The sequence below is a fragment of the Salvelinus namaycush genome, chromosome 21, assembly GCF_016432855.1.
Source record: "Salvelinus namaycush isolate Seneca chromosome 21, SaNama_1.0, whole genome shotgun sequence".
Taxonomy (NCBI): domain Eukaryota; kingdom Metazoa; phylum Chordata; class Actinopteri; order Salmoniformes; family Salmonidae; genus Salvelinus; species Salvelinus namaycush.
In genome coordinates this window covers 45,231,922-45,244,304 of record NC_052327.1, presented here as the reverse complement: position 1 = coordinate 45,244,304, position 12,383 = coordinate 45,231,922, and the positions used below count along the sequence as shown (strand labels likewise).

Genomic DNA, 12,383 nt, shown 5'->3' with positions numbered 1-12,383 from the left:
CGGGGGTGGCTTGCATCATGATGTGGGGGTGCTTTGCTGCAGGAGGGACTGGTGCACTTCACAAAATAGATGGCATCATGAGGAAAGACAATTGTGGATATATTGAAGCAACATCTCAAGACAATAGTCAGGAAGTTAAAGCTTGGTCGCAAATGGGTCATCCAAATGGACAATGACCCCAAGCATACTTCCAAAATTGTGGCAAAATGGCTTAAGGACAACAAAGTCAAGGTATTGGAGTGGCCATCACAAAGCCCTGACCTCAATCCCATAGACAATTTGTGGGCAGAACTGAAAAAGCATGTGCAAGCAAGGTGGCCTACAAACCTGACTCAGTTACACCAGCTCTGTCAGGAGGAATGGGCCAAAATTCACCCAACTTATTGTGGGAAGCTTGTGGGAGGCTACCTGAAACATTTGACCCAAGTTAAACAATTTAAAGGCAATGCTACCAAATACTAATTGAGTGTATGTAAACTTCTGACCCACTGGTAATGTGATGAAAGAAATAAAAGCTGAAATAAATCATTCTCTACTATTATTCTGACATTTCATATTCTTAAAATAAAGTGGTGAGCCTAACTGACCTAAGACAAGGAATTTTTACTAGGATTAAAAGTCAGAAATTGTGAAAAACTGAGTTTAAATGTATTTGGCTAAGGTGTATGTAAACTTTCGACTTCAACTGTATGTATGTATGTATGTATGTATGTATATGCTTCGTTAACTGTGAAAATACTCAATCTCTATGGCATTTTCATATGCACATGGTGCAAGACAGGTTGCCTGATGACTTGAACTGAATACGTCTGCTGATCTATGTTTGCTACATACTTCAGTCTGACTGCCATTGTTGAAGTCGATTGTGGTGATGTACAAAACAAAGTCATCAGCGATTGGATCATTTCTAATCAGAGTATCAAAGCCAACGACGAAGTGTCAAAACATATTTTTCCCACGTGTGTTCTTGCTCTGGCCCAACCCATCGACTTCTGGGACCAATCAGAACAGTTAGAATGCGTTTGCTTTCTAGAAATCCGTGGGTAGATACTCAGATCCAGACTCATCACGGAGAAGAAACTAACGTCTTTGGCAGTGGGGTATCGTTTGGCCGGAGCAAGGACTGGGTAGTCAGGCAACAAAACTACTACATGCATGCCTTGTTCAGTTGGTTGGAGGATAGGCTATTGCTATTCTTTTAGATAGCATAAACTTGGCTGACCGATTAATCGGAATGGCCGATTAATTGGGGCCGATTTCAAGCTTTCATAACAATCGGAAATCGGTATTTTTGGACAGCGATTTGGCCGATTTATTATACTTTTTTGAACCTTTATTTAACTAGGCAAGTCAGTTAAAACTTATGGCTGCGATCCCGTTAACGGGATCGATATGACAACAGCCAGTGAAAGTGCAGGGCGCCAAATTCAAACAACAGAAATCTCATAATTAAAATTCCTCAAACATACAAGTATCTTATACCATTTTAAAGGTAACCTTGTTGTTAATCCCACCACAGTGTCCGATTTCAAAAAGGCTTTACAGCGAAAGCGCCACAAACGATTATGTTAGGTCACCGCCAAATCACAGAAAAACAAAGCCATTTTCCCAGCCAAAGACAGTTGTCACAAAATGCAGAAATAGAGATAAAATTAATCCCTAACCTTTGATGATCTTCATCAGATGACACTCATAGGAATTCATGTTACACAATACATGTATGTTTTGTTCGGTAAAGTTCATATTTATATAAAAAAATCTCAGTATACATTGGCGCGTTATGTTCAGTAGTTCCAAAAACATCCGGTGATTTTGCAGAGAGCAACATCAATTTCCAGAAACACTCATAATAAACGTTGATCAAAGATACAAGTGTTATACATGGAATTTTAGATCCACTTCTCTTTAATGTAACCGCTGTGTCAGATTTCAAAAAAGCTTTACGGAAAAAGCAAACCATGCAATAATCTGAGGTTGGCGCTCAGAGCCCAATCAAGACAAAAAGATATCCGCCATATTGTGCAGTCAACAGAAGTAAGAAATAACATTATAAATATTCACTTACCTTTGATGATCTTCATCAGAATGCACTCCCAGGAATCCCAGTTCCACAATAAATGTTTGATTTGTCCGATAATGTCCATCATTTATGTCCAAATAGCTACTTTTGTTAGCGCGTTTGGTAAACAAATCAAAACTCACGAAGCGCGTTCACTAGTTGCAGACGAAATGTCAAAAAGTTCCGTTACAGTCCGTAGAAACATGTCAAACGATGTATAGAATCAATCTTTAGGATGTTTTTAACATAAATCTTCAATAATGTTCCAACCGGAGAATTCCTTTGTCTTCACAAAAAGCAAATGGAATGGGAGCTACCTCTCATGTGAATGCGCGTGACAAGCTCCTGGCACTCTGCCAGACCTCTGACTCAATCCCCTCTCATTCAGCCCCCCTTTACAGTAGAAGCCTCAAACAAGTTTCTAAAGATGGTTGACATCTAGTGGAAGCCTTAGGAAGTGCAACATGACCAATATCCCACTTTATCTTCAATAGAGGCTGAGTTGAAAATCAACCAACCTCAGATTTCCCACTTCCTGGTTGAATTTTTTCTCAGGTTTTTGCCTGCCATACGAGTTCTGTTATACTCAGACATCATTCAAACAGTTTTAGAAACTTCAGAGTGTTTTCTATCCAAATATACTAATAATATGCATATATTAGCAACTGGGACTGAGGAGCAGGCAGTTTACTCTGGGCACCATATTCATCCAAGCTACTCAATACTGCCCCCAGCCATAAGAAGTTAATATTGCCTGCTTACATGAATTTCTTTTAACTAGGGAAAATGTGTCACTTCTCTTGCAACAGAGTCAGGGTATATGAAGCAGTTTGGGCCGCCTGGCTCATTGCAAACTGTGTGAAGACTTTCTTCCTAACAAAGACAGCCAACTTCGCCAAACGGGGGATGATTTAACAAAAGCGCATTTGCAAAATAAGCACAATCGTTGCACAACTGTACCTAACCATAAACATCAATGCCTTTCTTAAAATCAATACAAAAAAGTATATATTTTTAAACCTGCATATTTAGCTAAAAGAAATCCAGGTTAGCAGGCAATATTAACCAGGTGAAATTGTGTCACTTCTCTTGCGTTCATTGCACGCAGTGTCAGGGTATATGCAACAGTTTGGTGCGAACTCATTTGCCAGAATTTTACGTAATTGTGACATAACATTGAAGGTTGTGCAATGTAACAGGAATATTTAGACTTATGGATGCCACCCGTTAGATAAAATATGTGACGGTTCCGTATTTCACTGAAAGAATAAACGTTTTGTTTTCGAGATGATAGTTTCCGGATTCGACCATATTAATGACCTAAGGCTCATATTTCTGTGTGTTATTATGTTGTAATTAAGTCTATGATTTGATAGGGCAGTCTGACAGTGATGGTAGGCACCAGCAGGCTCGTAAGCATTCATTCAAACAGCACTTTCCTGCGTTTTGCCAGCAGCTCTTCACTGTGCTTCAAGCATTGTGCTGTTTATGACTTCAAGCCTATCAACTCCCGAGATTAGGCTGGTGTAACCGATGTGAAATGGCTAGCTAGTTAGCGGGGTGCGCGCTAATAGCGTTTCAAACGTCACTCGCTCGGAGACTTGGGGTAGTTGTTCCCCTTGCTCTGCAAGGGCCGTGGCGTTTGTGGAGCGATGGGTAACGCTGCTTCGAGGGTGGCTGTTGTCGATGTGTTCCTGGTTCGAGCCCAGGTAGGAGCGAGGAGAGGGACGGAAGCTATACTGTTACACTGGCAATACTAAAGTGCCTATAAGAACATCCAATAGTCAAAGGTATATGAAATACAAATCGTATAGAGAGAAGTAGTCCTATAATTCCTATAATAACTACAACCTAAAACTTCTTACCTGGGAATATTGAAGACTCATGTTAAAAGGAACCACCAGCTTTCACGTTCTCATGTTCTGAGCAAGGAACTTAAACAATAGCTTTTTTACATGGCACATATTGCACTTTTACTTTCTTCTCCAACACTTTGTTGTTGCATTATTTAAACCAAATTGAACATGTTTCATTATTTATTTGAGGCTAAATTGATTTTATTGATGTATTATATTAAGTTAAAATAAGTGTTCAATCAGTATTGTTGTAATTGTCATTAAAAAAAAAAAAAAAAAAAAAATTGTAATAAACGGCCGATTTAAATCCGTATCAGCTTTTTTTGGTCCTCCAATAATCAGTATCGGCGTTGAAAAATCATAATCGGTCGACCTCTAGCATAAACCACACATTCTAACGTTACTCAGACTATACACCCGAGTGAACGTAAGAGAAGCAGTTATTCAGCTTTGGTGCTTAAGCATTCCAAAAGCACAAATAGGAAGAAACACTTGCATTACAATTTGGACCTCTCTAGAGCAGATCAGACTCACTCCCAGAATGTTAATTTAGAGCCCTGCTATTTAATGTCACCAAAGCCCCATATACTACCTACCATTGCGACCTGTATGCTCTCGTTGGCTGGTCCTCGCTACATATTCGTCGCCAAACCCGCTGGCTCCAGGTCATCTGTAAGTCTCTGCTAGGTAAAGCCCTGCCTTATCTCAGCTCACTGGTCACCATAGCAGCACCCACCCGTAGCACGCGCTCCAACAGGTATATTTCACTGGTCACCCCCAAAGCCAACACCTTTTTGGACGCCTTTCCTTCCAGTTCTCTGCTGCAAATGACTGGAACGAATTGCAAAAATCACTGAAGTTGGAGACTTATATCTCCCTCACTAACTTCAAGCATCGGCTGTCAGAGCAGCTTACCGATCGTTGCAGCTGTACACAGCCCATCTGTAAATAGCCCATCCAACCAACTACCTACCTCATCCCCATATTTGTTTTTCTGCTCTTTTGCACACCAGTATTTCTACTTGCACATCCTCATCTGCACATATATCACTCCAGTGTAAATTGTTAAATTGTAATTACTTTGCCACTATTGGCCTATTTATTGCCTTACCTCCTTACTTAATTTGCACACACTGTATACATATTTTTCTATTGTGTTATTGACTGTATGTTTGTTTATCCCATGTGTAACTTTGTGTTGTTGTTTTTGTCACACTGCTTTGCTTTATCTTGGCCAGGTCGCAGTTGTAAATGAGAACTTGTTCTCAACTGGCCTACCTGGTAAAATAAAGGTGAAAAAAATTATAAATGCCACTCAACGAAAGACATTAAACATATGCCTGATAAGGGAACATACCAATGATTCCATTGAACAGTCAAACTGATTTTACCATTCACTTCTATTTCACTGAAAGATATTTGCTATCGGAAAAGTCTAAGTGGGATCCTTGCAATGGGGTGACATCCAGCTCTGACGTCACCCCATTGAAGTTGCCATTTAAAACGGTTAAGGTACGGATTAAAGTTAGGGATGTCCCAAGGATCCCACTTAGCATATATTTGCTATTGTGCAGTGGAGAGGAGAGCAAGCTCTGACAACTGGGCTCAAGGGGTTCCCTGACATTTGAAACAGTGTAGCAGCACATCTGTGGAAAAGACAGGAGGAGAGCAGTGCTCTGAAAGAGGCAAAATTATAATTGTTGTCATCTTGAAGTCTATTTGCTACAGTAGCCTCCTTTTGAGAAGCATTCTCCATCGAAAAGCTCATGCAGAAATATAAACTAACAGAAGACGTTAGAGCAGGGCTCGCCAACCCTGTTCCTGGAGAGCTACCCTCATGTAGGTTTTCAATCCAACCAGTTGTAACTAATCTCATTCTGCTAATCAACCAGCGAATTATTAGAATCAGGTGTGCTAGATTAGAGTTGGAGCGAAAACCTACAGGACGGTTGCGCTCCAGGAACAGGGTTGGAGAGCCCTGTGCTAGAGAAATAGAACAAAATATATATTTTTTTTAAAGTCATAACAGTTGACTCAACTAGTGTGTGGATCAAAATAAATTCTACCTTATAAGCTTAGCGAAAACAATGAATCAACCTGAATCTAGGTGAGAACATACGTGGCCATCTGTTAAAACGCTGCTGTTTGAACGACTGTTGCGAAATCGGTAACATATTGATGACTGGCAGCAAGTGTTTGAAAGCATCACAGCTGTCTGTAGATCAGGGGTATGCCCTCTAGGGCCCGCGGAGGTACTGCAGTTGGTCCGCTAAAATATGGATTGGTCCCCCCCCATGTTATGAATATTGCTAGCAACCGAACAACCAAACTTTGAATTACATAACTACAGTATTAACAGAGGAGAGAATCTAATGTCAAATTATGTCAACTTTATTTTTCAAGTCCTAATATTGAGCAAATTACACTCATTGGCGCCAATTATTCTCACTGGAGTATTTGACATAGGCTTTGAAAAAGCACCCGTGTAAAGGCTTTCTTGACTTGGACATACATTTTGCCAACACATGGCTAACCTTTGTTTAACTAGCTAAACAGCTGCTCTTAGCGAAAATGTGGTTTGGAGTTACAGTACCTTTCTAACTAATAGACTATAGAACAGGTTTCACCAAATGGCGGCCCACAGGCCGAATTTGGCACGCGGGTGATTTTACTTGGCCACCCAAGTGCTTTGCTTGGCCTTACTGAAGAGCTCAGTGACACTTTCAACATGGCAATGTCATAGGATGCCACCTTTCCAACAAGTCAGTTCGCCACCGAGTGCTGAAGTGCGTAGCGAGTAAAAATAGTCTGTCCTCAGTTGCAATACTCACTACCGAGTTCCAAACGCTCTGGAAGCAACGTCAGCACAATAACTGTTCGTCGGGAGTGTCATGAAATGGGTTTCCATGGCCGAGCAGCAGTACACAAGCCTAAGATTACCATGCACACTGCCAAGCATCGGCTGGAGAGGTGTAAAGCTTGCCGCCATTGGACTCTGGAGCAGTGGAAACGTGTTCTCTGGAGTGATGAATCACGTTTCCCATCTGGCAGTCCAACAAACGAATCTGGGTTTGGCAAATGCCAGGAGAACGCAACCTGCCCAAATGCATAGTGCCAACTGTAAAGTTTGGTGGAGGAGGAATAATGGTCTGGAGCTGTTTTTAATGGTTTAGGCTCCTTCGTTCCAGTGAAGGGAAATCTTAACGCTACAGCATATAATGACATTCTAGACAATTCTGTGCTTCCAACTTCGTGGCAACAGTTTGGGAAAGGCCCTTTCCTGTTTCAGCATGACAATGCCCCCGTGCACAAAGCGAGGTCCATACAGAAATGGTTTGTCGAGATCGGTGTGAAAGAACTTGACTTGCCTGCACAGAGCCCTGACCTCAACCCCACCGAACACCTTTGGGATGAATTGGAACGCGACTGTGAGCCAGGCTTTAACACCCAACATCAGTGTCTGACCTCACTAATGCTCGTGGTTTAATGGAAGCAAGTCCCTGCAGCAATGTTCCAACATCTAGTGGGAAGCCTTCCCAGAAGGGTGGAGGCTGTTATAGCAACAAAGGGGGTGACCAACTCCATATTAATGCCCTTGATTTTGGAATGAGATGTTCGACAAGCAGATGTCCACATACTTTTGGGCATGTAGTGTATGTTACGTGTGGTATGGTTACATAAGACATATGGTTATTTAAGGCAAAAACAAAAGTCGGGGTGGGTGTATAACGCGAACGTCCAGCTAGCTAACATTAGTCACCTAGTTAGAATTGTAACAAATCATACATTTTGCAAATTCGTAACATGTAGTACATTTTTCAGATTTGTAACATATTGTACATTTTGTACATTTTGCTAATTCCTAACATATAATACAAATTGTAATTAGTAACATATTTAAAAAATAATAAATAACCCGTATTTTACCAGGATGAATGAGCCAATTCTAGACTGGGGATGATTAGTTGACTGTATGAGGGCCAGATTGGGAATTTAGCGAGGACACAGGGGTTAACACCCCTACTCTTACGATAAGTGGGATCTTTAGTGACCACAGAGAGTCAGGACAGCCATTTAACGTCCAATCCGAAATGAATATAAGGTTTATGACATCCACAAATTAATACATACCATACGAAAAGTAACAACATATCATACTAAATCGAGTGTCTCAGATTAACAGACAGAATGAGACCAGGTTGGGCGCCCTGACCATCGCTCAAGAAAAAAATAAATTGTCCCGCAGCTATATCTAGTTGAAAATCCCTGCTATAGAGTTATACTTCCTCTTCCAACAACGTGGGGAGGTCAATAATTTAAAAAAAATCACAATTATATAATTTTTTAAAATGTTGATTACTTCTCCTTGCCATTATCATTCACCTGACAGGACGTGACATTTTTTTTGTTAACATATGATTGGGGTCCCTGGGTCGCCGGTTTGCCTGGGAGGGGGTCCCTGGGCAAGAAAAGGTTGAAGTCCCCTACTGTAGATTACAGTGAGAAGCCACGTTGCTGGCTACATGCTATCTGTTAGGGTTGAATTATTATAAAATGTCACTTTTTTAATAACTAATTTGACGTACGTAGGCTACATTCATTCACTGGAACAAACTAAAAGCTGTCAATAAGTTTCCTTGCAAAGAACTCAATGTGCAAAACTAACATTGCAAAAGTATGTCATTAAAAGTGCTAATATTAGAATGAGTTGGATAAAAGTAACATTACGACTGTCAACATTGTCATTGTTGCCAAATCACAGCAGCCACTACTCACTGTGACTGAATTAGATGGATACAAAACATCTGCATAAATGTCGCACTTACCGAAACTTTGCTTGAATCCTAGTTACAACTTCCAACTGTTTATATATCCTCCTACTGAAATAACGAAATCCCTGTACTTTATCAACTTTTCCGCTACAATGCCAGCCCGCTGCGTTGCCTCTTCTCTACGCCATGTCGGAAATGGGACGATGGGAAGTTGGAAAGTGGAAACGTCATCGCAGACAGGCACATCCCGCCCCGCTCCCGACTGGATTGGTTTGGCAAGAGGGAAGTCTCTGTGATCTTTTCAGAGTTTGGGACGTGCCTGCCAATCAATTTTAAAAAGCAAGACGAACCCATGTGGTCTGTAGGGGGCACACACGTAGCCTAAGTGAAATGGTCTGGAAAATGTGTTTCATAATTACTTTTCAAATTTCCAGTGTTCTATTGCCTTTCTTGTACAATAAGGGGGAAAAACATCGTAGACCTTGTTAATAGAATGGTATTTTGTTTAGGAATGGAACTCAGCTACAGTGTTGCTTTCAAGATCTGTAACACATAAAAACACTGATAGTCTTGGCGTTTGGAAACGTTGCACAGATAGCTAGATTCCAGAGATTGTCTCAGCCCATATGTCCAGTTCAGTGCATCAGCTGACATCAAAGAGAGAATGAAATGAAGGTCTGGATCCATCCACATCACCTCTCTGTCTGTCTTTACTCAAGCGCCATCCTTTCCACATTCAGTGTTGGGGTCACACTCCAGCATCTCCCTGATCCACTCATCATCCAGGGCCCCCACAATGAACTCTTCCAGGCTGATGGCTAAATAGAACTGAATGTTATAGAAGAAAATAGAATACAATAGAATGATCAAAATTATATGTTTACAGCCTTGTATTGGCTGCACACTCACAAGATGTAGTTACAATCACAAATCCCAGAAAATACAGTTCAAGGCAGGGCTGGATGATTAGAATAGAGGGAGAGGAACTGCAGCAATAGCTAACTGGGATGCTGTAGGTTTTGTAACCTTACATTAGGATTACCTGTGTTTTGAAATGGTTCCTGTGCGATCCTTACCATTGTTGTCTTTATCCAATCTTACAAATATTCTGTTGGTGTGCTCCTCAGCTGTAAGTGGGTTCGGCTTGGTGAACAAGGCTGCCACACTCATCTTGTACACAGCCTGTGTAATCAGAGACCATATACTTTGTGAAATTTGACATTTAGCACCATCTAGTGAATAACAAGCACAGTAACATCTGCTACAAATGCAGTTGGGGCAAGTGCCACTGCCAGTGCAATGCAGTGGCCAGTAGGTTCCCAGCCTCCCATGGCACCCACATAAATTTCACTAATGATTCAATTATATTGAATTCCCCTGAGAAGTGATCTGATCTTGAGCAAAGACGTTTGAGCAAGGCAAAGAACAGTAGCATTGTTCAATTTTCATCCTCATAATGCATTGCATCTACAGTACCCCTTGGGATGACATAATGAAATATAATGTATTATACGGTATCTCTACTGGGCTAACTTCAATCAGCATACTGATGGCTGTCACATACTCCCGTAAACCAACAACCCCACCCTGTGCATAACCACAGATCCCCAGTCTCTCACACAGTATTAAATATTCTGGTAACACTTTGCCTTAATTTGCCCTATACCTATGTGGTAACGTCTGTTCCCTATTCCACTTGTGTAAAAAAGGCTTAATTCTACTACTATGCAGTTACCTGTACTGACAATATATTAGTACAATTTTGTTAGATAATAGTTAGTGATACTACAACAGTAGCAGAGTAACAAAAGGTAAAGTATTGCCAGCATTTTGTAAAGAATTATGCAAATACCAGTGCAGCAATACAGAGCTTCTGTCTGTTCTGAGGATGGCTAACATTGAACAAAAATATTGAGAAGACTGAAAAGACAAAAGGAAAAAGAGTTTGTTTAAAGATAAGAAAAGTATGTTTTTGGTGCCTACCCTGTTATTATCCAAGATGGTGAATATCTGCTCAGCGTAGCTGACTCATTGCCCCCAGTTCCATTACAGAAGTATCTCTGGAACTCATGCAGAGTAATCAGTCCACCGGGGCACACATTCATAAACTTTCTATCCCAAATAGACAACCAAAGAAAAGAACACAGAGATAAATATTTTGAAATGAAAAGATTAGAGTTAAACGATACAATTATATCTAATCAATCAATAACGTAAAATTATATAGATTCAGCTGTATTTGTAACGGTTTTAAAACCACTTTTAAAGTGTCTGTTTCTTGGTTGAAACATTTGTACTGTATGTCACAAAGACAGAGTTCCATAGAGTGATAGAAAATGGCAAAAACAATGGTAGCTAGACTAACAGAAGCTTATCTTTTCCCTGTCATTCTCAGATACTTTTTCCTACTTTTGTCCCAAAAAAGTTAAATGGATTTCTTTTAAGAGCTTCAATGTGTAATACAGTAGATTGCTTTTCTTGCTTTTAAGTTGAATGTCCTTTGGTTTTTATGGTCAGTTTCTGATTGCTATCATTCGTGAACAAGAGACATTATATATTTAACTTAACAAAAAAAAATATATTTTGAAATGACACAGCTGGAATTCTTACCTAAACCACTCATAGAGCTCTGTGACATAGGTAGTCCCTCTCCTGCAGGGTAGAGATGCAGCCTGTCATATCAACAGAATGGACCCTCCACAGTGCCGACTTTATGTACACACCACAACCCATATTCACAAAGCGTCTTAGAGTAGGAGCGCTGACATAGAATCAGGTTCCCCCAGTCTTAATTATTATGATCTGAAAAGCAAAACTGATCCTTAAAGCATCTCAGAGTAGGAGTGCTGGTTATGAAAACAGAACTTTACACCAGCTTACCATGGGCACACTTAAATCACACTTACCCAAGTGGTATCACATTTGTAAAATTATGGAAATGTAATTCTCCTAGCAGGGGGGCTAAAAGGAGGAGAGGGCAGGGTTGATCTAAATATAATTACCAAAAAGCAGCTGTAGTCATGAGTGATCTCATGATCTCACTACAGGGAAAGTAGTCAAAAATGTTAGAAAAAGCTGTTGCGCAGCAACTCACTGCCTTCCTGAAGACAAACAATGTATACGAAATGCTTCAGTCTGGTTTTAGATCCCATCATAGCACTGAGACTGCACTTGTGAAGGTGGTAAATGACCTTTTAATGGCGTCAGACCGAGGCTCTGCATCTGTCCTCGTGCTCCTAGACCTTAGTGCTGCCTTTGATACCATCGATCACCACATTCTTTTGGAGAGATTGGAAACCCAAATTGGTCTACACGGACAAGTTCTGGCCTGGTTTAGATCTTATCTGTCGGAAAGATATCAGTTTGTCTCTGTGAATGGTTTGTCCTCTGACAAATCAACTGTACATTTCGGTTCCTCAAGGTTCCGTTTAGGACCACTATTGTTTTCACTATATATTTTTCCTCTTGGGGATGTCATTCGAAAACATAATGTTAACTTTCACTGCTATGCGGATGACACACAGCTGTACATTTAAATGAAACATGGTGAAGCCCCAAAATTGCCCTCGCTGGAAGCCTGTGTTTCAGACATAAGGAAGTGGATGGCTGAAAACTTTCTACTTTTAAACTCGGAAAAAACAGAGATGCTTGTTCTAGGTCCCAAGAAACAAAGAGATCTTCTGTTGAATTTGACAA

The 12,383-nt window shown here is 40.6% G+C and overlaps 1 protein-coding gene and 1 pseudogene across 4 annotated transcripts in view; both read right to left on the bottom strand.

The window, feature by feature from the left end:
- The window catches only part of ppfibp1b (PPFIA binding protein 1b), a 57,754-nt gene extending 48,878 nt beyond the window's left edge, over nucleotides 1–8,876 (bottom strand). For all 4 annotated transcript variants that reach the window (XM_039017765.1, XM_039017766.1, XM_039017767.1 and 1 more), the window contains exon 1: nucleotides 8,742–8,876. The gene's annotated coding sequence lies outside the window, so the exon portion shown is untranslated. The remainder of the gene's footprint in view (nucleotides 1–8,741) is intronic.
- A 525-nt stretch (nucleotides 8,877–9,401) lies between these two features.
- Nucleotides 9,402–11,362, bottom strand: LOC120065921 (annotated as a pseudogene).
- Between the last annotated feature and the right edge of the window lie 1,021 nt (nucleotides 11,363–12,383).